The sequence below is a fragment of the Mus musculus genome, chromosome 18 (assembly GCF_000001635.26).
Source record: "Mus musculus strain C57BL/6J chromosome 18, GRCm38.p6 C57BL/6J".
In the NCBI taxonomy this organism is placed as follows: Eukaryota; Metazoa; Chordata; class Mammalia; order Rodentia; family Muridae; genus Mus; species Mus musculus.
Window position 1 is genome coordinate 69,756,103 of NC_000084.6, and position 26,809 is coordinate 69,782,911.

Genomic DNA, 26,809 nt, shown 5'->3' on the forward strand with positions numbered 1-26,809 from the left:
TCCATTCTAGCCACAGTCATCTTTCTGGCCTTGAACCATGTCAGGCAAGCTCCTTTTCCAATGTCTTTTGCTTGGTATTTCCCCCATTCCTCCACCCTGCGCAGTATCTTCCTGTCTGCAACCCCAATGCCATTGGATACTAGAAGAAGTATATTTCCTATAAAGCTTTCCAAGAATATCCTATCTCCATCAACCCTGGAAAACACTGTCTTGGTAACATTTTATTCTCTGGCACAAACCACCATGACCAAGGAAACATAAAAGAAAGCATTTAACTGGGCTTTGCTGTTTCAGAATGTTTAGAATCCATGATGTCAGAACACAGGCGGGGCCGCAGGGACAGCTGAGAGCTCACCTCTTGATTCTTATACAAGGCTTCGAGAGCACAGTGGCTATGGAGGGAGGCTCCTTAAACCTTTAGTCTACCCCCAAGGATACACCTCCTCCAACAAGACCCTGCCTCTTAATTCTAAATCTTTGTAAACAACAATCCACTGGGGACCAAGTTTTCAAATGTCTGAGACTAATGGGGGACATTTCATTCAAACCAGCATCCCCACTAACCCTCCTTCATTCCTTGCTTCCCTTCTTCCCTTCACGTCCCCTTCCTTCCATCTCTCTATTCTTCTCTGTAGTACTATCACTGTCATGTGCATTGTATATTTTGTGGACTTTGTCTCTTTGTGGTCATCCTTTGGCCATTGGTAGACTTTACATTTCAAGAGAGTAGTATCTATCTCCCATTCCAGTCATGCATAAAGAGTCCCTACTATATTTGAGGGAATCATGAGAAGGTTGTTGAGAAAATCAATGAAATCATAGGTAACATCTTTCTAGGACGGATGAGAGTATAGGATACCTTTGCCTTGCCAGACCTAAGAAGTGCATGGCTGCCTTCATTTCTGTATTGAAAGGAAGATTACACAAACACTACTTTAATAAGCTCTTCTAAAAATAGGAGCAGTTCCTGCCTTGTGCTGTATAGGAATCTATTAATGATTATGTGAGATTGGGGATCAGCAGATCTTTTGTGCAGCAGCTGCCCCTCTTCTGTTTCTTGCCTGTGCTCTTCAGTACTGTATCTAAACCCAGCTCGGCTGCTAGACCCAGTTACGGAGAACTGACAATTTCCTGCAACCTTTGTGATTAAACCAACAATAAAGAAGAAGTAACAACCCCTAAGAAATATAGCTGCCTCTAGTGAGACTACGCCGGGGCCTAGCAAACACATAAGTGGAGGCTCACAGTCAGCTATTGGATGGATCACAGGACCCCCAATGGAGGAGCTAGAGAAAGTATCCAAGGAGCTAAAGGGAACTGCAACCCTATAGGTGGAACAACATTATGAACTAACCAGTACCCTGGAGCTCTTGACTCTAGCTGCATATGTATCAGAAGATGGCCTAGTCGGCCATCACTGGAAAATTGGACTTGCAAACTTTATATGCCCCAGTACAGGGGAACGTCGGGGCAAAAAAGTGGGAGTGGGTGGGTAGGAGGGTGGGGAGGAGGGTATGGGGGACTTTTGGGATAGCATTGGAAATGTAAATGAGGAAAATACCTAATTAAAAAAAAAGAAATCTGCCTTGATACCTTCTAATTTCTTTAAGTGTAGAAAACTGTTTTATTAACTTGACCAAGTAGAGAGTTTTTATAACTTGAATGATGTCATTCTAGGGAATGTGTTTGTTTGTTGTGTGTTCCTTGCACTTGAATGTACAAGTATGTGTATGCAGAAGTCACAGCCAAATGACTTATGTATTCTACTGTCATTCTTTACATTATTGCCTTGAACTGGAAGCCTGCTACTTTGGGCAACTGGCCTGGCTGGCGCATCAGCTGTGAACCTCTGACTGCCTTATTTCCACAATGGTGGGGTTAAAGACACTGGCAGCCATGCTTGGATTGTTATATGAATCCTAGGGATTCAACCCAGGTCCTCATGCTCTCGGAGCAAGTGGTGTTACAAAGTCATCGCTGCAGCCCCAACTAGGACACTTATGAGAATTTTAAGGAGAATTGATCAGAATAAGAAAGGAAACTTAGTCTTCCTATAACATTATCCTTTGCAAGAAGTCACCTTTGTGAGCCTGGTCCCCACTTTTGACAGATCAGGGTCATGTTGAGGATTGCTAACAACATATGTTGATGAACATGATAATAGGACTTTGAAGAAAACAGTAGATTTTGAGGCAGTTCTAAAGAAATAATGACAAATGACTACATTAGAAACATCTAAAATATTTAAGCCAACAGCATTTGAAGGAATGAATGATTAAGTAAATGCTTTCATGAATAAAATACCTCAAGAGTGGCCCCCAAGGCTGTCTGAGTAAGCACATCACATGTGACTCCCTGCATAAATTATGCCCAGCCTTTGTCATAACTTTTGACATGGGTATTGTCTTTTGTGGAAAGCCTTTGGGGCACACTCTTTTGGATGAGACAGTAACCATGTATGGAGACAAAGATGCTGTCATATAACACCCCTCTGAATCATTCTGTGACTGATGTTAAGATTTCAGATATTTCAAAGGAATACTTCCGTTTTCTTCCTGCTGCTGATGTGGAAGACAGTTGACAGATCAGCTGCCTTCTCCTTCCCCCAAACCCAGTCTGTTCCCTTCTTTCAAGTGCATCTTGACATTTGAGTCTCAGTTTATAATCTCTTTCTTAAAAAACATAGCACTGGCTGCTGAGCAGGCTAAGCATTTCTGGAAGACCAAGGATTTTCAAGCTTGAAGAGCAAGTAGTGGAGCCTGAATTGGCTCACCAGTGTATCTCAGACTGTGTTGTGGTTGTCCATGCTTGACGGCTGTGGTGGTGCTATTAGGAAGTGCTGGAACCTTCGGGAGATGGAGCCTAGTCAATACCTCTTAGGTCATTAGCAGCTTGTCTTTGACGGGAATTGTACAGTCCCAATCTCTTGGTATCTCTTTCCATTTCCTGGCCATTAAGGAGATGACTGGGATCATATTTTTCTTACTCCTGTCTGCACCCACACCTGCTGTGGCAAATATTAAATGTTAATTGGGGGTTTCTGCATCACCTTGGATCAGTTAGTTCCCAGTTAAAAGACACAAAACCTTCATATATATATGCCTTATTTCTCTTCTCTCATTGTCTCTGCCTCAGACCCCAAGCCTGGGATCCAAAGCCCACCTACCACTCTTCTGCCCAGCCATAGGCTATACACATCTTGATTCAACCAATAGCTTTCAATTAAGGAACAAAGTTACATAGCATCTGTCTTAGTCAGGGTTTCTATTCCTGAACAAACATCATGACCAAGAATAAAGTTGGGGAGGAAAGGGTTTATTCGGCTTACACTTCCATACTGCTGTTCATCACCAAAGGAAGTCAGGACTGGAACTCAAGCAGGTCAGAAAGCAGGAGCTGATGCAGAGGCATGGAGGGATGTTCTTTACTGTCTTGCCTCACCTGGCTTGCTCAGCCTGCTTTCTTATAGAACCAAGACTACCAACCCAGAGATGGTCCCACCCACAAGGGGCCTTTCCCCCTTGATCACTAATTGAGAAAATGCCTTACAGTTGGATCTCATGGAGGCATTTCCTCAACTGAAGCTCCTTTCTCTGTGATAACTCCAGCTGTGTCAAGTTGACACAAAACTAGCCAGTACAATTGACCCCTTGTCAACTTGACACACAAAAACATCACTAGTAAGCCTCAACCTTACAATCTTATTCATCCCCAAGATCTAAATAACTTTAAAAGTCCCACAGTCTTTACATATTCTTAAAATTTCAATCTCTTTAAAATATCCATCTCTTTTAAAATTCAAAGTCTTTTTACAATTAAAAGTCTCTTAACTGTGGGCTCCACTAAAACAGTTTCTTCCTTCAAGAGGGAAAATATCAGGGTACAGTCACAATCAAAAGCAAAAGTCAATCTCCAACTGTCCAATGTCTGGGATCCAACTCACGATCTTCTGGGCTCCTCCAAGGGCTTGGGTCACTTCTCCAGCCAGGCCCTTTGTAGCACATGCGTCATCCTCTAGGCTCCAGATGCCTGTACTCCACTGCTGCTGCTGCTCTTGGTGGTCATCTCATGGTACTGGCATCTCCAAAACACTGCATGACCCCTTTAGTCCTGGGCCGTCAATTGCAACTGAGGCTGCACCTTCACCAATGGCCTTCCATGGCCTCTCACAGTGCCGAGCCTCAGCTGCTTTGCGTGACCCCTTCATGCCTTCAAAACCAGTACCACCTGGGTGACCCTTACATATTACCAAGTCCCGCTGCAGCAGGAGTACAACCTTGGCCATATCTGGAACACAGCCTCTTTGTACTTTCAGAAAACACTTCCCAGAAGATGTCACCTCAATGATGCTGGTCTCTTCTTAATCACCGCTAATTTCTTAGCTCCAGCTAACCAGCATCAATAGTCCCAGTAATGCAAAGTTTTTGCTTTGGTAGTTCTGGTATCTTGTTAATCACAGCTGATTCTTCAGCCCCAGCTAACCAGAACTACACAGAATCTTCACAATCAAAACAGCAATGGCCCTGAAAAGAGTCTTAAATTTTCCCTCTGAAATTTCACAAACCAGACCTCCATCTTCTGCAGTGTTCTCAACGTTATCTTCCAAGCTCCTATACAACATCTGACAGAGCTCTTAACAACAGATGGATCTTCAAGCCCAAATTTCCAAAGTCCTTCCACAGTCCTCCCCAAAACATGGTCAGGTTGTCACAGGAATACCCCACTCTGCTGGTACCAATTTGTCTTAGTCAGGGTTTCTATTCCTGAACAAACATCATGACCAAGAATAAAGTTGGGGAGGAAAGGGTTTATTCGGCTTACACTTCCATACTGCTGTTCATCACCAAAGGAAGTCAGGACTGGAACTCAAGCAGGTCAGAAAGCAGGAGCTGATGCAGAGGCCATGGAGGGATGTTCTTTACTGTCTTGCCTCACCTGGCTTGCTCAGCCTGCTTTCTTATAGAACCAAGACTACCAGCCCAGAGATGGTCCCACCCACAAGGGGCCTTTCCCCCTTGATCACTAATTGAGAAAATGCCTTACAGTTGGATCTCATGGAGGCATTTCCTCAACTGAAGCTCCTTTCTCTGTGATAACTCCAGCTGTGTCAAGTTGACACAAAACTAGCCAGTACAGCATCCCTTGATATACAGGAGGATTTCCACATCCCTAGCAGCCACCAGATCTTGAAGGCCAATATTTAACATTACAATCATAACAACAGACCAAGCCTCCTCACACACCAGATGCCCAAAGCAGAGAATGCAGGGCCACTCCATCTTGGACAGGAGGCTCCATAACTATGAGATGAAAAACTGTGTCTCTTATAAGTTAATTACATCACATAACTTATTATATATTAAATATTATATATTTTGTATTATATATTACATATTATATATCACATATCATATATTATAATACATTATATATAATGTATTATATATTATATTATATATTATGTTATATATTATATATTTATTATACATTATATATTATACATAATACATTCTATATCATACATCATACATTATATATTATATATTAAGAGAATTCACAAGATGCTATATGTGTAAATGTTTATCACAATTCTATAACATATGTGCTTAGGATATACTTATTTTTCTCGTTAAAACAAAAAGGCCATGAATCATATTATTTACTATTTGTGTCCAGGCATAGAATAAATAATAACTAGAGATTGACTGTTTAGTCATAATTTATTTGTTGAGCTTGAAAGCTCTTAAAATTTCTTATTTGGTGTCCTTAGTCAAAGTCCACTGTAGTACATCTAAAGCCTGGGGACAACCCAAAGACTACTGTAGCCCATTGTCTTGGCATAGGCTTAGAATACTGATAATCAAGCCAGAAGGATTGCTGGCCACTGATCAGTCTGGGCTATTTGGAGAGACCTGAATGCACATACAGACACACACAGAGACACACACACACAGAGACACACACACACACAGACACACACACACAGACACACACAGACACACACATATACACACAGACACACAGACACACACACATGCAGGCACATACAAAGTGGGAACGGAGATATAGCTTAACAGTTACTGTTTACCATATTACACAAAGTATATAGATGAGTCCTGCAAAGGGCTGGCAGCATTTGGCCTCGTGTTGAATGCCAGCCATGAGCTCTGAATGGGATGTACTGTCCAGGAGGATGAAATGAGCTTTACTCTGTGACCCTCTCCCACTAACATGAAGCCAGTTTCAGAAAGATGGCTGGTTAGCAGGTTAGCCACTCTTCCTGGTGCACAACCCTCAAAGGACATATTCCTGACCACATCCCAGTACTGTTTTGTTTGGTTTTGTTGTTGTTGTTAAACTTTTTTCTTCTCTGCAAGGCATCCATACAAACTCGGTCATGATTATAAATACAGCTAGGATTTCTCTTTATTGACACTGTTGGGAAAGAACTCGGCAGATTTGAAAGCAATGTTTTAAATGCCCGTGAAAGGTGCAATAGTGCTTATGGGACACTATTTCTGGTTCTTGCTGACACCCCATAGCCAAACCTGCTGGGCCTGTACATTTCACAAATATGCCAGGGACAGCAGCTATACAGGGTGAGCAGCGACTGTGTGGGATGTATGCAATGAACAGAGGCATCCTCCACTCAGGTTCTGTGCTCTGTACGGACCAGTCAGAAAGATGCAGGCTTGGCCTTCTGTGGATGATCACATGTGGGTCATCACTATAGGAACACACTTTTCCACCTCTTCTGAAATCATAAATTTGGGTGTAGACCGTTTAGATCTATTTTTCTTGGCACCTTGAGCTTTTTAAATACCTTCACACTCCTATGCCCACTATGACTATTTTAAAATCAGACCCGGTTTTTGTTTTAAAACAATAACCAGCAGCTTCTCTTGCCTTCTTGGTTAAAAAGAAAGAAAGAAAGAAAGAAAGAAAGAAAGAAAGAAAGAAAGAAAGACTTACTACCATTTCTTTAACTCTTCATTTTATTACTTTTATTCTTCAAGAACTTTACACATTGTATTTTGATCCTATTTACTTCCCACTCCAATCCCCTTTCCCTCCTATCCCTTCTCAATTTTGTATCTTTTTTTTCTGTTTCTTTTTTTCCCCTCCTCTGTCCCCATAATCCACTGAGTTAAATTTGTACTGAAGCTTGATTGACATACCTAGAGCCAAGCCCAACAAACAAACAAGCAAACAAAATGGAACAAAACAAAACACCACCACCAAGGAAACCCCCTCACTATTCCCTCTTCCAGAGCGGTCAGCTGACAGTTGCTCCGAGTTAGGGATGGAAACTTGTGAGTCCCTCTCATTATCAGGGCTTTTGAGAGGATATATTATACACCGATTACCACCACCATCACCACAAACACCTCTATATGCTGTTACAGTTCTATCACTGTTTTAAAAGGCATTTATTAAATAAGTGAATGCAACATCTTATTCTCCATGATAACCCTCTAAGGCAGAATCTATCGTGATTTCCATCTTACCAATGAAGCTATCGAGTCCCAGAAGATGGGGAGTCACATACCTATTAGCTGGTAAATTAAAATAAAAAAGTAATTATGATAACTTCTTAAACTTGACATAATGAAGGAGCCAAAACCTGGGTGGCTGAAAAATGACCAGGGATTACTTTGAAGTTCTGGACACTGGAAGTCTGAGACCAAGGTGGTTATAGTCTTTGCAGGTCTGAACCCTTTAGGAAATGAGCCTTCCTTGACTCTGACTCTCAGCAGCCAAGACTCCCCTTAGCTTCTATCAGAACCACTCACCTTTACCTGTGTCTTCTCCGTTCCTCTAGCTTCCCCTTCATGACTATGTGACTGTGCCTTCACCTGGCATCTCTCTGTGTGTCTGTGTCAAGGCAAGATTTGATATATTTTTTTTAAATGCCTGTATAACTAGAGGTTTGTGCTATGGAGAAAAGTCTGTTGCTGTCCTAACAAGAAGCATCTATGAACATGAGTTGAATTAATTGAGATACAGAAAGGTGTTGACCAACGTATGGGGCTCTGATAAACAAAAGAAAATATGCTTATTCTTAAGTTCTTATTTGAGATGCCTTTCCTTCTAAAATGGTCAGCAAAGCTGCTTTGTCCCCCAGTGGAGCTGAAACAAGAGAAAACGGGGATTTCCCAGGCTCTTGATCCACACAGACCCCAGGGAGCTGGGCCAGTTGCTAAGCAAGAGCGTCGTTGCTCTTTCCCAGGCACGGGGTGCAAAGCTTGCTGAATCTTCAACATCTGAGCTGGCAGCCCAGCCCGGGGCCATTTTCACCTGTCTCTGCTCCTCTGGGCACAGATCCCTGCAACTAGACTGCTGGGGTAGCGAGACTGGGATCTTTTTAAAGGTTAGCAAGTTTGTTGCCATCTGTCTTTCTTCTGTGTGTGTGTGTGTGTGTGTTCTTCATGATTCTGTGCAATGTGCAAATTTAGAACTTCCTGAAACAGTGCTGAGGGAACAAACCTGAGCTGTGGCTCTCAATCACCCAGGAGCTCTGGAGCAGGAGGATCTGATGGTTGCATGAGAAAGCAGAGACCGTGTCAGCGAGTGGCAGGAGTAACCGGGCCAGAATCTTAGGGCTTTATTGGACAAATTGGTTCCAATTCGCAAGTCTTCCCTGTGTGAAGGACTGTGAAATAAAAGTGCATTCCCCAAGGTCACGCATTCAAGAGAAGGTGAAGCTGATACAAGCATTTAGGTCTCCTGACCCCCAGTACACGGCTGCCTTCAATAAACTACGAATTGGTTGGTACATTTTATAGAGCTTTTCCAAGGTGCTTTCAAATACGTTCTATCTTTCCCTTCCAACAACACAGTAATAAGGGAATTGATTTGACTCCATCAAGAGCCACCCAGGCTGCAACATAGGTCCTTCTTCCAAACCTACCTGGATCTAATTTTGCCAACATTGTTTCTCCATTCTTATATGTGCTTATATTTATTCCCTGTCCCTTTGTGCTCTGTGCAGGGGAAGGCGAGGGGATAGAAAAGTTCAGAATTCATTTCTCGATAAGTGGTTTCTGATAAGGATATCCAAATTCTTTCTGAATGTTCTTTCTGGGTCCGTAGAACAGTATACTCTATGGGCGGCTTTCCCAGCGCTTATAATGGGCAGCACCTGCTTCCATTACTTCAAGACCTTTACTGTCGGGCTTGTTTCTATGCTTGCCTATTTACCTCTGGTGGATGACACACTGCCACTGCTTTCACAACATATATGAGAAGAAAAGAGCCTCCGGGCCATGTGTAAGTTGATTTTAACCTAGCTCTGTCACGATTCACGAAAACGCTGTACTCTCATGGCACAAACTAAAACAAAGGTGTTTGACGTTTGGTAAAATAAGGTGGTGCACTCAATGACAAGAATTTATCACCTGGGACTTGGGTAATCAATAAATACTTGCTCCTTTATAGAATACTATAGATAAAGCTTCTGTCCATAGGCAATACTCCCTGAACTTACGAATGTTGGAGGTTACTCATATAAAAGAGAGGAGAAGGATGTTGGCCCAACAGTCAGGCTACTAGCTTCTACACTCCCTGTATAAAGGTCTTGGCTAGAAACAAATACATGGACCAGAGAAGCAGTAGCATGATGTTGAGGGATCTTACATCTCCATGCTATCTGATGGCAAGAAGACCCGAGATTGTGAACACTTCTCAGCAGAGCCTAAAAAAAGAAAATGTAAAGAAGAAAGGATCTTTGCTTAGCTCTTCATTCTTACGCATCAATTACACGCCAGCCATCTACTGACCCTTTGATGACCCCTACCCATTTAGTATCCAGCCCTATCAGGCAGAAGTTAACCCAGTTTTTTTTCTTTTCAATGGTGAAACTATAACTTCACATCTTAGAGCAGTTGATGCAAAACATATAGCTCATTTCTGCCTCAGATCAATGAGGTGTCACTGTCGTGAGTCTCTGTGAGAAAAGCTGAGCCTACAGTCAATGGGCCACATGAGATATAGGTGCAGTTCCTGAAAAAGGCTTCAATAAAATGACTGGGGGAAGACTCTCAGTCAGTCATTCCTTCATGAGAGCTCCTTGGCTGTTGATTTTCTGATATGGGTGGGTGTGGTTTGTGGGTCCCTTGAGGCTTCATTGTGATAGAAAGCTTGGTTCTCAGGGATGCAGTTTGGAGAGGTATTATAATCTTGAAGAGGTAGCATGCAGTAGCAATTCTTGGGTTCATTGCAGACTGACCTAAAGAACTATGGTACCAACATATATGGTACTAACTTGTTCTCCCCCTGGATGAAAACATAATCTTGCTTGCTTGCTTGAATTCTATCATATTTTGTGTGTCTGTTTGCTTCACAAATGATTAATAAAATGTACTTATGTTTGTTTGGTTTTTTTTTTTTTTTTGAAAGAAAAATAGCATCCCAGGATATCTCCTTGCAGTTTGGTTAGTGAAGGTCATAGTCTAACATAATATTTTCATTGGTTAACTAACCTATTCAGATACTTTTCAGATATATGAACTAGAAAAATTTATACCTTAGTGGTCTTGGAGTCTATAAATGCTGATTTTAGACAAATTGAATAGTCACTCTGTGGATTTTTTTCCTTCGAATTTGATGGTCAGGGTGGGACATTTACTGAGATAAGTCAAATTATGTCTAAACCACTCACCTAGACCATTGCTGACTTCCATGCAGTATAAGCTCAGAATAATTTACACTCCAGATGAAGAACTCCTCATCTTTAGTTTGCACAGCTTGACTGAGGACAGAGTAGCCTGAACCTGTGACTCCAAAACAGCATCTTTCAAAATAAAGCGCATTTCTTCAAGGTTTTTTTTTTTTTTTTTTTTTTTTCCGAAAGGAAAATCTATTTCAACAGTGAAAGTAGCAAAGCATCCATTTTTCTTTCTTATGTCTTTCTTTTGTTTCCATTTTATCAAATGCCATCTGGAAAACATGGAGAAATGTACTGTATGTGATATATGAACTTGTTTCATAGCATCATTGGGAAGAAGAAGAAGCTTAAAGCTCAGGAAAGGGAAAATTACAGATTGAGCTGGTAGCTTTGAACAAGCTAATGATAGGACCATCAGCAAGTTCAGGGTATTCCCCCACATCACGTGTGCCTTCAGCTGTTTTTGTTTTATAATTTGTTGGGTTTTTAGGATTTATGCATGCATGTTTTTGAGAGCACGGATAGATACCATAGTAATTAGAGTCAGTCTGGATTTATCATTGCTATAGAATGTGTACAGAGTGAATATATTATAGGCGAGTGGGCTTAGAGAGTAATTTATGTTCACTCCACAATTTGCACATGAGTTTTTTTTCCAAACTCATTTTATTTTAACCCAAGTCTTTCCTGGGAATTGGAAGAAATCTGATGCTGCCAGGCTATATCTATGTGTCTTTTCTCCTTACTAAGATCTCTGCTTTGCCAAGTATATCTCTAATGGGTTTCACAATAAGAGCCAAGTGATATGTGAGAAATGACATCTCACACTGGTGACAACATGGGGGTGTTAGGACAACTGAACAATACTTGACTGTCCTTGTGCCATGTCTTCTGAGTCACTCTTTAAGAGTTGATGTGCTTCTTGGATATTTGTTGTTTGTGTTCTGAACTGTTTTGGGCATGGCTGGGGGCAGAGTTCCTGCCCATTAGTTCATGGAGTTCCTGGGAGATGCTTGAATCAGCTGGTACCCTGCTGCTGGGGCTGATGAGCTCAGCATCACAGTGGCACTGCTTCGTGGTGCGTTTGCACAAAGGCCTTGGTGCTATTTGTCACTGAAGTCAGCAGTCTTGCATCAAGTGTTGACCAAGTATCTGCTTGTAAACCTCTTTTCGCAAGATGCTTTCTAGATTCCAGCTTTCTTCACAACTCCACATTTAAGGTTTCACCAATGAATTCCTGTAATATGTGTTGGTGTTTTGTCTTCCATGGTTTAGAAAGTTTTATACGATTTTCCTTTCATGTGTGTATGTGTTCTTGTAGGAATATGTTCAGAGGAAGTCATAGGGTCCCTACAGCTGGAGTTACAGATGGTTGTGGGTGTTGAGAACCAAACTTGGGTTCTGTATAATGGCAGAATGTGATGTCAACAGTCGAACATCTCTCTAGGTTAATAGTTTTCAATCTGTGGGTTGCAACCCCTTTGGCAAACCTCTATCTTCAAAAAAAAAATATTTGTATCACAATTTATAACCGCAGCAAAGTTGTAGTTATAAAGTATTCATAGAAGTAATTTTGTGGTTGGAGGTCACCACAATATGTGGAGCCCCATTAAAGAGTCACAGCGTGAGGAAGGTTAAGAACTGCTGAGCTAGCCCGTTAAGAAACTGAATTATGCTTGGAGAAGTTTACTTTCACTAAACTACTGATATTAACAAAATGGTTCTTACACCTTCTGAGGTATCTTTCCTGGAATAATGCCATTTATAGGGTAGGTAATTAATTTTTCACTAATCTAGGCAGATGTTGGATTTAACTGTATTTCTCTATATTATTTTTAGAGGATTTTTTTTATGTGTATGTTAGTTTTGCCTGCATGGATGTACGTGAACCACATGTGTTAAATGCTTGTGGAAGCCTGTAAGCCACTATTTGAATACTGGGAATCCAACCTGGGTACTCTTCAAGAGCACCAACTGCTCTTAACTTCTGAACCTCTCTCTAGCTCTCTGCTTATATTGTTTAGTATGAATGCAGTAGGCCCCTCATCTCTGTGGATTTTCTTTCCATGGTTCACTTACACAGAGTCCAATTTTATTATATAACACTGTTGAAAATGCTCTATTTTATTACTAGCTATTATAACTTTTACTGTTTTTAGTCTAAAAAGTAAACATTGCTTAGGATATATATGTATATGTATATATGAGAGAAAATATATACTTAATAAAATATCATATATACATAGAGTTTCGTGCTATCATTGGTTTCAAGTGCTTACAGAGAAAATTTTACCATTTTCCAGTGTGGACTGAGTCACCACTACAATGCCATTTCCCCTACTTACATTTGAAGAATAGTTGTCTGATTAAAACTGGTCCCAAACATGGTAGAGGTTGGCTCTGCAGCAGAGTCGAGGAGACCAATGAAGTCCATACTCCTGTTTTGCCTTCAACCCTGTTTTCCTGAGGACAGACCTTGTTTGGAGGGGGGACCCACAAGAGTGTCTCCCCCAGCCAGCACATCCTCTGTCACTGCAGAAGAGTTACCACATTGCCTTAGCCTTTGGTTTCTTTGTATAAAGTTAGTTCCTTTCTCTATTGCATTAGGCCGATGTGACAATTCAGAAAACAAACTGGCTGAGTAGGTGGCCATTAATCAGCCTGGAGTCCTCCCTCCTCTAAGAACCATCCTCAAGACTTGAGAGTAAGCAGAAAGCAGGTTCCCCAAGACGAATTTCTAGGGCATACTCAACTTTCTCCTTTTCCCTGTGCTCCTCTCTCCTCCCTCTTCTCTTTTACATACACACACACACACACACACACACACACACACACCACATTTCTCATTATCCACCAGGTATATGGAGTCCAAAATTCCAAAATTCCTGGCTTCTTAGATGATAGAAGATTGCAGGACTTGTTAATAATAGTCATTTCTCCTGGGAGCTAAAGTTCAGGGCCCCATATAAATCAGGCATTGTATACTAGTTGTATGGTCAATAGCACAAAAGTGTGTTGTGTCACTTCTGTACAGAAGATGGAAGAGCTACTTAATGTCAGGTCACAGACTCCATATCCAGCATCAGGACTTGCGTCAGCAGCAGCCCACATTCCATAGTCTTGCTCTCGTGGAAGTGACTTCTCTTTATCCTCTGAGACCAGGTCTCTGCCAGATGACACCTCAGGGTGCTGGTCAGCACAATGTTTCCCCCCACTCAGGAACTGCTGCCACAGAGATCACACCAAGCATTCCACAACACCCATCCAGATCATTAGAAGACGTGCCTCCGTGTCACATTCGAGGTCTGATAAGGATGAACAAGTAACTTGCTGAGGTGTATGAAATCTAGACATGGAAATTGGGAGAGAATAGGGGGGTAAAGAGATGCTTCCTCTCATGCCTGGGCCACACTATACAACAAATAAGTCTCCATCAGAATCTATGGAAGGCAGGGCTGTGGGTATTAAGACCCATGCGTAAACAGATTGAGTCCACATTCCAGTGGGATGGAAATGCCTTGGAGATTTCTCTCCCAGTTCAGCAAGAGAAGGAATCACAGAATCTGTGACAACATTTACGAGGCTGTCCTGACCACTCCAGGCCTGGAGGTTTTGTCATTTGTGGTTTGGGTACCAAAGAGAAGAGGTCACCCGAGTTTTCAGAGTCGTTAAGAGTTACACAGAAACAGGAAATGAGCTACCTAGTAAAACCCAGAGAATGATGCCAAAATAATTTAAAAATCACAAAGTCAATTCTGAGTTTTGCAAGACCCAGGTAGTGTACAGTGATGTAACATAACTTCATGGTCTCTTTGAAAACTAAGGAAATGTGTGTTTATGCAAGGCTGCCAGGAATACCACTTTCTATGGGCACAGCAGCAGCAAACCAGGTAAAGAAACAGTTATTTCTGGTAGCAACTGTGAAGGGGACTTCTGTTGTGGACAACAAATGTATCAGCTCACCCTGGAAAGCAGCCCAGATCTTCACAGCAGAGTCACCCTCTGTCACTTAGAGAAGAAGAATATCTAAATGGCCATGTTGTTACTTTGTGTAATAATCCACTGTGGCAATAATCAGTCAAGGATGGGACATTCTTTAAGATGACATGTCTTCTGGATGAATGGACAGTCCTCAGACAGGGAGATGAAGCAAAGTCAACTAACGATACAGAGCTTAAACAAAAACATCTCCCAGGCCTTGGGGACCTTTCCGGAGAGTTAACCCTCTGCTCCTCTAGGTGCAACAGTGAGTTTCACAGAGTTCCATGGCTTACTTAAGACAAAAACAAACAAACAAACAAAAAACAACAACAACAACAACAAAAAACACAAAACACAAAAACAAAAACAAAAAACCAACTGAGAACTAGCATCATTTCTCTAGGCTCTTAGTGTGATTACTTAGTAGTCTACAAGGTTACACACTAAAAGCTTTGTGGCCATATGCATTTTTTACGTACAAGGCTACCTCCTTCATCAAAAGATACCTAAATGGTATTTTATAATCATTGCTATAATGAAAAATATATTAGTGGATTTATTATAGACTCATTGTTGCTATATTGAAGTTCTTCTTATGATTTTAAAATGAACATAATAATGTAGACCCTTGAATCCACTGTGGAACCTAAACATTGTGCCTACTAAGCCTGCTAACATGGCCTGCTCTTACATACCTGAAAAATTAAACAGGAGACCAAGAAAACAAGGAACAAAAGCCTCAGGTTGGCTTGTCAGAGCCTGGTCTTCCCACAAGATGCCGAGATACGTAAAATGGGACCTAACTGCATGCATTAGGCCAGCCACATCTACCCAGTATGAACAGAATACCACAGCCCCAGGAGAAATTGATGACTGGAGCTCTGTGCTCCTGAGTTTTAGGGCAGTGTGTTAAACTGCAGGAGCTGGTTAAGCATATAAAGTGTTAGTATTAGAGAGCTGGGATAGTTTTTCATAGCGCAATGTAAAATCGCTGGAATGCAGGCTGGTTTTCATTTAACAAGGATTATTCTGCCATGGAACACAGAATGGAGAAGAACCTGGTGTGCAAGAATCCAGTTGTGAAAGATTACAATCGTCAAAGGGAAGGTCGCATTGTGGTCAGAAGGCCAAAGAGGTAGAGAGGACAGGGAGGGACTGGGATCAGGCTATCTTTCAACTCTCATCTGGGTCCTCTGAACAACGTGAGATACTGCGATCTATAATCCTGCTTCACCATCCTTTGCAGAAGAGGAAGCAGATTGCTTCTGGTGACTGAATGAGTGGTTGGGTTAATTGGCAAACTTTCTGATCACACCTAGAAGATCTTGCCTGTTCTTCAACCCACTGAGGACCAGATTCAATTCTAAAATCTGTTTGTGAGCATCAAGAATGACGGCAGAGCAGATGGCTGTGAAGATGATCATGTGGCCACATTTTGTGGGTTACATTTTAACAGGACAATGACCGGGCTTTGTAAGCCCATCTGGTTTGTGTTCCCCTGAAAATTCCCCACCCGCCTCTCTACTTTGTTTCCATTTTGATGATTCTCAACACTTTTCTTTTCTACCCAAAAGAATCTGCTTGTTGAAAGCAACACGTCTTAAAGGAAGGGGCTGCTTTCTTGCCCTCGAGTTTAACCAAAGAACTCTTCCTACCCAAGCACGCCATGAGCTCATCTGCCACAACGCGCAATTAGAACATCTCATTTCTGTACAAGACTCAAAGGAACACTTAACAAATGGATTTTAATTCGTTTCCTACATGCTGCTGGGCTGACTGTGGTTAGTGGCTTTCTTGTTCGGAGGAGCCAATGGAGGTTCAGTAGGTAGAAACATCCCCCTACACACATCTGAGGCAGAACGTCTCCGTTTTAAACTCGAACCTGCCACTGCTTGGGTGGTAGGTGTCTATGTAAGTCAAGCCAATATGGCGGAAATATGTTATCGACACTTTAAATGCACACTTTTTCCAGTTGGTTAGAAACAGTCTCATTTCCCCCACCTGATAGTTTCTGTTTTCTTTCTATGTCAGAATTTCTATAAGCTACTACACAGTCAAATGAGATCGCATTTCATTTATACCAGTATAACTCTTGGACCACGTTTTTACTCCCCCCCCCCCCAAAAAAGGTCCTCTTTATGAAACATGATTCGACTATTGAAAAGTGGAAGGTGAAGTTTTGTTCAGACCAATATGCAAATCTAAGTGTGCCTGAGGCAGAGAAATATGAGTTTCCCAGGGGATAGTCACTCACATTGAGTGCACTGTAATGTGATTTGATTTCTGCTTTTGCTCCATTTGTGTATCGGCCCATTTTACAATTGTTCTTTACATTCAAAATTACTTATATTTCCCTTTCATGTTACTCTTAGATTGAGATTATTTGAGTGGTATTTACATTTTCTGTTGATACATATGGGAATAAATATGCTTATTTTGGAGGGGTGGATAGGATTTGAAACACCAGCCAAGTCATCTATTCCATTTTGCTCTCCTCTACAAACTGTTTTGGTCTCTGAAACTTTCCTGAGCATTGGCATCCTTCAACTCTCCACCCTGCTTTGTTCCTTATTGAGAAACTCAGGCCCTAATTAACTTGCTGTCCCTTCATTTGATAGCTCAGTTGCTTCTGGAACGGTTGGCACAGGCTTGTGTGGGCTTCCATAACACAAAAGCCAGATGGATTTTTTTAAAACAGATAAATTTAGGCTTGAGTAGTGAACTGTGAGGGGAAAAAAATCAAGTAAAGAGAAAAGGATCATTTAAAAAAAAAAAAAAACAACCCCAAAACAACAACAAAATCTTCATACTCATGATAAAACTAGTGAGGAATCAGATTCTCAAATTAGAGGGAAAAAAAAAACCGAAGTTTTCTCTTTTCCTTCCCTGCCTCCTCCTCCTACTTTTTAATTTGTTTTAGTCTCAAGAATTGAAAAGTTCTGTTCCCAATTAAAAAGAGATCACATTTGGGTCTGAGGGGGAGTGTGATGCCTTGTGATGTAAACAGGAGACAGAAGGCTACAATAGCAGGCTAGCCCCTTGATAACCAGCACCCAGCTCCCTAGGTGTTCATTTGCAGAATGGAGAAAAACATTTGTGTGTCGACTTCGCATCCCTTGGAACAATGACCTCAGAAATACAAACACTAGGGTTCTGTTCAAAGTGTGTACATTATTAGGGAGTCTCAACATCCCATGGGTATATAAAAACCAACCAACCAACCAACCAAACAAACAAACAAACAAAAACCCATCCTGAAGCTGTTTTTCCAATATATTCAATAGTAGCATCTTCTATCAGGCTACTGTGGATTTGGCTTCCTGATGGGATATTGCACCCTCAATGTCAACCTGACCAGCTCCTTCACCTTTCATGTCACATTCAGTGGTTAGAACAGTTCATTTGTCATTTCAAACTCATTTCCGGGGCTAGACATGACTTGGTAGTTAAGAAACCATACTTACTGCTCTTGCTGAGAACCCAGGTTTGGTTCCCAGCACCCACATGGTGGCTCACAACAATCTATATTCCCAGTTTCAGGGGACCTGACACCCTTTTCTGGCCTCTACAGCGTCCTGCCTGTATTTACATATTGTATATAAACTCTCACAGGCATACACATAGGCACAAAAATAAAACATAACTTTGAAAACAAAGCTCTGTTCTCTTTCTCTTGACGCTTTGGTTTCTAATCCCATGCAGACACTCCATCGCCTCTGGAGCTGGTACTTCCACTTCCACTTCCACTCTTTGCCTGTGGTAACTTGAACGGTGGCATCCTATTTTATGTCTACCTTGCTCTGTGAGCATCATTCTTTAACTTCATAGGTTTTCTGGCCACTGCTCCAGCCTGTCATTATCTTGGTCAACAGAGGAGCAGGACTAGAATGTTGGGTGTTGTATTGGTTGAAATTTTCTTCGTCCTGGCCCTTCCTGATATGAGTGTTATCATGTCACGTGTCAGCCTGAAGGTAGATGATGTTTGGGTGTATGCACACATACATGTGTGTGTGTGTGTGTGTGTGTTGTAAGAGTCTTCAGCTTCACTAGACCCCTCTTTCTCTAGACCCTCCCACCTTTGCCCAGAGATCAGACATGTCTTAAGCCTTGAGCATGATAAACATCTTTAGTTTCCCTAGGTTTGCCTTTCCCTGCTTTGCCCAGTGGAAATCCTGAATGGTTCCATCACCCCTTATCTTTCTATCAACTTCCAGGTTGCATCACACAAAGCTTTAGAGACAACTGGAGGTCTTAGGTATTTTCCAGAGCCAATGAGTCCTGAGATGGGCTGCCCACATTGACTCTCTAGGTATACTGAATGTGTCCTGATGTCTAATTAAGATGTGATGAGTTCCCAAGCAGAACAATTGTCTCCAGTTGTTCCTTAACTCTTTAGGAACATTATTCTTTAAACCCAAATATGCACGTCCCAAAAGACTAGTGGCACATACCCAAGATATTCCCTATCTCTTCTCACCTTTGCAGGCATCGGGAAATCGAAGGGACACATGGTAAACTACTTACGTCCTGGTGTGATCTCTCAAGTCCCCACTCCAAAGTCTGGGTCAGGCATGATCTTGAAGCATGCAGTTGAACATGTTTCCAGGATCCATTTTCCTCGGAGTCACTTTCAGAGTTTGCTTGGAGACCACCTCTCCTGGTTTTAGGGACAGAAATGGAGGAAAGACTGTTCTCACTAGCAGGGACTCCAGCCACTGCTAGTTACCACCGGCCCACCCTCAGCAACTCTCTATGAACATTGATGGTGACTGTTGAGAGATGACGTCGTTGATGAGCACTGTGAGGTCGCTGCTGAACTTTAGTCTTGCTTCTGAGACAACAGAAAACATCTTACCATAAATCCTATTATATTGGTGTCATCTTCGAAATTCATTCGGTTCATTTCTACCCATCAGATCCATTCTTGTGTTCTTCTCCCAGCTTTATGCTGAGTCAGACTGAAAGCGTGTGTCTCCAGGCTTTAGACTCAGTTTCTAACCCCGACCAGTCACCCAGAAGATGTGTTGTTCAGGCAGCAAGCAGGAGAGTATGGTGTGATTGGAGAGTTAGCCATAAGGAAGTTATGAGCCGTGAGCCTGTGGCTGACTTCCTGCAGTGAGTTATATACTATCCTACAGCTTTAACTCTTCATTCTAGAGTAAAGGTTTATAGACTAGACTCAAGATCAGTATGGCAACCCAAACTCAGTTGCCATACCAATATGACTGGGGGAAATCTCATGAAGGCCCTAACCCCCAAATTAATTCCTGCAGGCCATTAATTAGTCTTTAAAAGAAGGAAAATTAGTTCTTTCAAGGCATAATCCCCCTGATAGGCTATCTAGTCCCAGGTAGTCAGATCTAAACACATAGACATGTGAGTAACACTAAATGGACTTAGTGGGCTATGTTTATGCACACATATATGTAATAACAATAGAAGAAGAAGAGGTATGGATTTGATAGAGACGGGGGATGAACCACACTAGAAGAGTTGGGAGATAAAGAGAGTGGTATGAAATTGATATAAGTTTTTACTCATTATGAAATTCTCAAAAACTATCCTTATCATTAGAAAAATATACACCATAGTTAAAAAGTAAACAAATTCTTCATGATGATTTACCACATGTTTGTGTTATGTTTTTATTAAGCTGTTACTGCAATTAGAAAAAAAGTAACCATTTTTAAGATACAAAGAATGCCCTAATTTAGACTATTTTAAGAAGTAGCACCTTAACTTGGTAAGTTTCCCATGTTACTTAAGGAATGGAAGAATATTTTTATCTGGTGGTCACCTTTATATCTATATAAAACAGGCTTACTGTTTTCTCTCTCTCTCTCTCTCTCTCTCTCTCTCTCTCTCTCTCTCTCTCTCTGTATGTGTGTGTGCGTGTTTGTGTGTGCTTTCATTTCAAATTGATTGTTTAGATCTTTGTTCACTCCTGCCTGTAGGCCTTGAGGTATCTATTTCATCTCCCAGCTGGAGGGTCTCCCATTACCAAGAGATGTGTCTCTTAGTGACCTGGAGGCTGGTTCCTTGAGATAGCCTATTCCCAAAAAAGCTTCAAGGTCACAACTCTAAAATTCACCCTGGAGATTCATGAACTAGTTTAATATTACTGAGCTCAGTTCTTTTCAAAGAGCTGAAATCAGAACCAACTCTTTTTCTATATACTATTAACACCCTAGAGAAGCAATGTTTCTTCAAACACAGTTTGGAAATTGTTGCCTTGGAGTAGGGATAACATTAACAACCTTTTTCTGTAAAGAACCAGATAAGGAAGTTTAGTATTTGTGGATTTTAACAACTCTCTCTTAACCATTCAAATCTGTCCTTTGGGGCAAAAGCAGCTATAGTTGTATCTGAGCAAACACATTTGGCTATGTTCAAGTAAGACAGGGTAGAAATGGGCCGTGGTGTAGACTTGGCCTATGGTCTGTGGTTGGCTGGCCCTTGATCCTCCATTAAGCAAATGAGATTTTTTTTCTGAGAAGGGAAGGTATAATCTCACGCAATGAAATAGTAGCTTAGCAGCTTCCTGAGTAATTATTGAAATTGGCTGAAGTTTGGAGATGAAGCCACCGCTACAAACAGCCATCCCGTAATCATCTCAAGAAGTGGAGCAAGCTAAGTGACTCACTCCATGATGCTGCTTTTTATCAGATATCTAGCTGCACTGTCTGCCTATCTCATGGTCTATTGGTAACCACTAGCCAGATTCCCTGTGACAAAAGATGGACAACAAATGAGGAACATTCTGACCCAGCCATTCTGGGTCAGCTCAACTCTTTTATATCAAATGAAGAATCTAGTTTTCAAGCTCCCAAAAGGAAAGTGTTATACACATAATCAAAGCACTCAGATGTTCCCCCCATTTTCCAAATGGCTTACCATAATTAAATATTGTATTAGCTACCTATTGCTTCATAACAAATGGATCTACAAACCTTGTAGCTTAAAGCAGTCTATGTTTAATGTGGTTAGAAATTGTAAGGGTCCATGATTTGTCAAAGAATGATACCCCAGACTCAAATAATATGTAAACAAAAAGAGTATTTTATTCTGCAGAAGTCCAGCTTTCTGGAGGGTCTCCCATTACCAAGATAGACCCTGAAGTGAGCTCACAGGCTCAATTTAAAGTACACAAGGGGAGTTCTGGGGTAGGTGGGCTTTGTCTTAGTCTTTCTCTAGTCAAGTGTAGTAGTGAGGGGCGGGAAGAGCACAGAACAGGAGTTCAATCTGTAATTGACTGTGAACAAGCAATTGAGATAACTCACTACCTTTGGACCAACCTCTCATCCCTGTCAAGATTTGAGTGTCTGAGCTTGCTCTCTGGCTCAGGATCAGCCAGGACAATCTCGTTGGACTATGAGTGTCACTTGGGAGGAGACTTCTTCAAGGTCACTAATAGGTTAAGCCTCCAAGAGTATCTATTTTTATTTTTGGTTATGATAGGCACTTTGAAGGACTGTTCTGAGTAGCTGAAAGGAAAGTCTAAAGACTGTAGAGAGAGTGTTGTACAAGACAGAAGTAGTTCTTGTATGGCAACTTGGCACATGACATATCAATTTTGATATACTCTATCTGCTAAGAACTTGTTACCAGCTCCAACCCACACTCAAGACAAGGAACTCAATGAGAATGTAAACATAGGATTATCCTAGAGGCTGTCTTACTGTGAATACTCTTTGTGTGTTTTGACATCTCTTTGTGTAATGAGATTCATAGTGCTTACTTTAAGTAGCAAAAGTGACCACAGCCAGAATGAAAGCTTTTGTCAAGTCTTGGGTGAGCTCTCCAAAAGAGTAGAAATCAGCATGTGCGGGCTGGAGAGATGGCTCAGTGGTTATGAGCCCTGACTACTCTTCCGGAGGTCCCCAGTTCAATTCCCAGCAACGGCATGGTGACTCACCACCATCTGTAATGAGATCTGATGCCCTCTTCCGGTGCATCGGAAGACAGCGATAGTGTGCTTGTCATATATATAAAAATAAATAAAAACTTAAAAAATGAAAAAGAAAAAGAAATCAGCGTGTGTGCTGTATAGTAGGGTGGGATGGGATGGGATGGCAGCAAAGAGCTCTTGCGCATCTTTGTGAAGTTTGGGAGGAGGGGAGGAGGGCGAAGCTTCCTGGTACAAGAAGGATCATTAGATTCTCTATAGAAACTCTTTCTGACCTTTGCAGAACCATATTTGTGGCCTCTCTTTCTTTCCTTCAATTCTCTGGGTTAAAAGTCTCAAGTCCCCACACATCCTTATCACTCAGTAGTCAGTAATTGGATGAAGTTTCACAGGAGAGAGGGGGAGAAAGAGAAGTCAGTACACACTAGTTACAATTATAAAACATATCTCTTGCCCTTGAAGATCTTACATTCCAATTAAGGAAATAAGAAAAACACATGGAAACAGTCACATTAAAATTCAAGATCTAAATAACAGTTGAAGGTAACAACGGAAGGAATACCGCAAGGCAGCCCGTGATTAATTACTGGCTGAGAGCTGTGGTCTCCACCGACCTTACCACTGTTGGAATTCAGGAGAGAGACTGATCCTCTAGGCTGGGGAGCATATTGTGAAGCAAATGAGGAGGATTTGGAGAGGAAGGCAAGGGCCTTCCAAGTGGATAGGAAGGCATGAGTCAAAATAAGAAGGTAGGACAGGTGTTGGGGGGAACAATGAGTTAACAGGCATGGAGAGCGGGATTTTGGAGGCGAGGAGTCTGAGACAAGGTAAATGGTAAGTCAGACAGCCATGCAAGAACAGGTTGAGTTTAATTATCTAACCCGTGCTCAGTCCCTTAGGCAGATGGCTTGCCAACAAGCTTGCATGAATTACCCTCTATTAGAATTTTTTAAAAGGGGTAAGTTCCAGGTTGCTTCGCTGAACATCTTGGGCTCACATTCCGTGCCTGGCTTTTAATAGTAAATGTGGAAAATAGAAATGCTACCTGTGCTTTGTCTCCATAGCAGCGATGCAGGAAAGCACCGCCGGCATCCAGCTGAAAAGAGACAGAACCCTGCCCCCACCGGAAGGGGAGGCAATCAGTACAAGAGGCACGGTGGCAGTTTCGAGCCAGCAGGGGTGGGAGAGACCAGTATCCTGGCACCAGGGCCTGGGAGAAGGGCACCTAGGTAGACCTGCAAGGAAGATTAACATATCAAAGCATCGCGGGCAAAGAGGAGACATTGAACTGTTCTTCCTGTATTTTACTGGCCCAGAGCCGGAGAGGAACTAGAAGCTGAGAAGTTTCCTTTAGAGACTCCAAGGAAGCAATCCCATAATGCTCTAATGTCTCTAAGTTTTATTTGTTTATCAGTGACGTAGGGACCACACTATTAAGCGGCTCCTGAGAGCAGGGAGTCCACCATTGCGGAGGTACCATCGAACGCTGTTGTACTTGCTGGTCGCTTGTTTCTTCCTAGCCTTTCTCCATCTTTGATTGCCACACAACACAATGACAGGCCTCTTACATTGAGGCCACTTGGAAAGCTTGGGAGGACCTGAGCACTCTCCGGCTTTAGAATGATCTATCCTTTCTTTCTCCACCCTTCCTTTTGTTCTTCTTTCTTCCTTCCTGCTACAACTTGGATTTATCTCTGCCCCCCCCCCCCCAAACGTTCATTTGCAGGAGGGTTGAAAGAAGGGCAAACAATTGTGATGCAGGACCTGATGGAAGGAGATTAGGTCCCTGGGAGCATCACCCCCAGTAGAAACTGATGCTGATAATCTGGAATAGACCAGCTCTCATTGAGAGTATCTCTTTATAAATCGAGACTAATCAATTTGATCTCTTCTGTGCTCTGGAGTTTCCTTTTCTGCTTCTCTGTCATATTTTGACCCGGCCTGGGAGGGATCCCACAGAGGCAAAACAGATGGGGTCCCCAAATCTTGGACTTTCACCTCCCCAAACTGTGAGCTAAGTAAACTTATTATTATTATTATTTTTATCTTCATAAAGAGACCAGACTCAGATGTTTTGTTATGCCAACATAAAGTAGATCTATATACCTCCCAGCGGTGAAGCCCATTTTCAGTGCCTTCTCTGTGCAGTCTCTCTGCTATGCTTTTCTAGAATTTTAAAGTTTTGGATATGTGAACTTGAACAAAGCCAAGAATAAATCGTTGACTTCTGAGAGGTAAAATAATGGTGTACAGGTGTGTATTCTCTCAGAGGGAAAGAGAGGAAAACAGAGAGAGATAGGAAGAAGATGAAATTATGTTCCCGACTTGCACATCTGGAACTACATGGAGCAGCTGTGGTTATCTCTCAGCAGCTATTTGGAACACTGACTGATGCAAAGTAGACACTCAGCAGGAAGTGACACCTTGATGTCCTTGCCCAGTCTCTGCCTGGCCTGTTCTCTCCCCACCTTCCATGATGCCTAACTAAAGGGAAGAGAACCAGGAAGGCAACAGAGCCATCTTCTAATTATTTGTCTGTGGGAGCATGACCACAATTTGTATTTAATTTGCATTTAATTGACTGGCACCAACGTGCTGAGTGTTGCACTGTCTAGACTGAAGTATGCTATGGGTGTCTCAGTGTTTGTATTGCTGTGATACCATGACCAAAAAGCAAGCTGGGGAGGGAAGGGTTTATAGGGCTTCCACTTCCACTTCACAGTTCATCAAAGGAGGTCAAGACAGGAACTCAAATGGGGAAGGAACCTGGGAGCAGGAGCTGATGCAGAAGCCATGGAGGGGTGCTACTTACTGGGTTGCTCAAACTGATTTGCTCAGCCTACTTTTTTTTTTTTTTTAAATAGAACTCAAGACCTTTAGCCCAAGGACGGCCCAACCCACAATGGGCTGGGCCCTCCCCTAGCAATCAATAATCAAGAAAATACTTGGCAGGCTTGCCTACAGCCTGATCTTACGTAGGTGTTTTCTCTTGCTGTTCCTTCCCCTCAGATTACTTCAGCTGTGTCAAGTTGACATAAAACTAGTCAGCACAATGAGTGTTGAACCATGGGCTCAAATCTTAATTGTAGGCATGAATCCCCAAAGGACCAAAGAGAAGACTTATGATAAACAGACAAAGACAAAGACAAGAGAGCTGCTGACCCTGGTTTGTTATCCTTGACCTCAGTTTCCATCCAGAGGACCTGCCACACAGTTGCCTCAGTGATTCCAGACACCAGAACTAAGTATTTTAAAATGAATGGACTTTGGAAAACTGTGTGAAGGGGTTTAAGGAGTTCATTTGTCCCAGACAATCAGTACATATAGGAAGGGGGCCCCACTGGTGATAGTGGAGAATTAGCATTCCCCACCTTGCAATAAAGCCAGTTGAGTGGGTGGCTAGTGGAAGACATGAGCACAGCATTGGGGTTTTGCCAGCAATCCTGGACTTCCGAATTAGCAATAAGAAGTATCATCAAGTATACACTCTGGGAGGAATTCCACAGGAACACAATCATTGCTCTCCAAATAGAGGAGAGAGGATGTAGCGAGAGGTCAGGAGTGAAGAGGCACAGGAAACCTTTGTGGTGTCATTTCTGTCCCAGGACAGGATGCCGGAAGGAGAGGGGTCAAAGCAACAGGAAGTCTAGGACCACAGTACTTGGCCGTTACTGGGTGATGGATTTTCATTGTTTCATTCTTTGTGGTGAGTGCTGTGTGATCGCTTAGCATCTGAATAACTATTGTTCTACTTCCCCACCCACCCCCGAGTTTATTTTTAATTTCAAGTGAGGATGAAGGGTTGAACAAAGACGGGGTAGTAGTGAAGCTGACGCAATGATTGTTGAAAACAGGATCCAAAAGGCTACATAAGCATTGAGGGATTTTTGTGTAGGTTTTATCCTAAATTCCTGGGCACCTGTGTTATAAATCAGAGTGCCAGACTTGTGGCTTTTGGCCCTTTCTGACCCTCTGGTTCTCCAGTCTTACTGAGTCATCTTCCCCAGGGGAGCATTCGTGATGAACTTGTCCTACTCCCCTGGTGGTAACCACATAAGGAAAACTCTTCAGGATGTCAAGGGGATGGAGTTGAAACCCCTAATATGCCTGAGGCTGCCGGAAGTTTCCTTCTCCATCCATTCTGTGATGTTTTTGCTGCTCATGGGAATCACAAAAGAAGCCCTGATTTAATTCTCTTTTAGAATCTAAGGGACCCTTGATAGCATCACACGGGGCAACTCTAAAAATAGACAGAG

General features: G+C 42.1%; 1 long non-coding RNA gene across 1 annotated transcript; it reads right to left on the reverse strand.

Annotated features, from left to right (window-relative positions):
* Nucleotides 1-2,799: 2,799 nt before the first annotated feature.
* On the reverse strand, nt 2,800-23,680 carry Gm31502. Its single transcript, XR_877536.1, has 3 exons — nt 23,599-23,680; nt 19,172-19,304; nt 2,800-3,004 (listed from the first exon to the last, which is right to left on the reverse strand). It is a non-coding gene; the product is annotated as a predicted gene, 31502 (long non-coding RNA).
* Nucleotides 23,681-26,809: the final 3,129 nt, after the last annotated feature.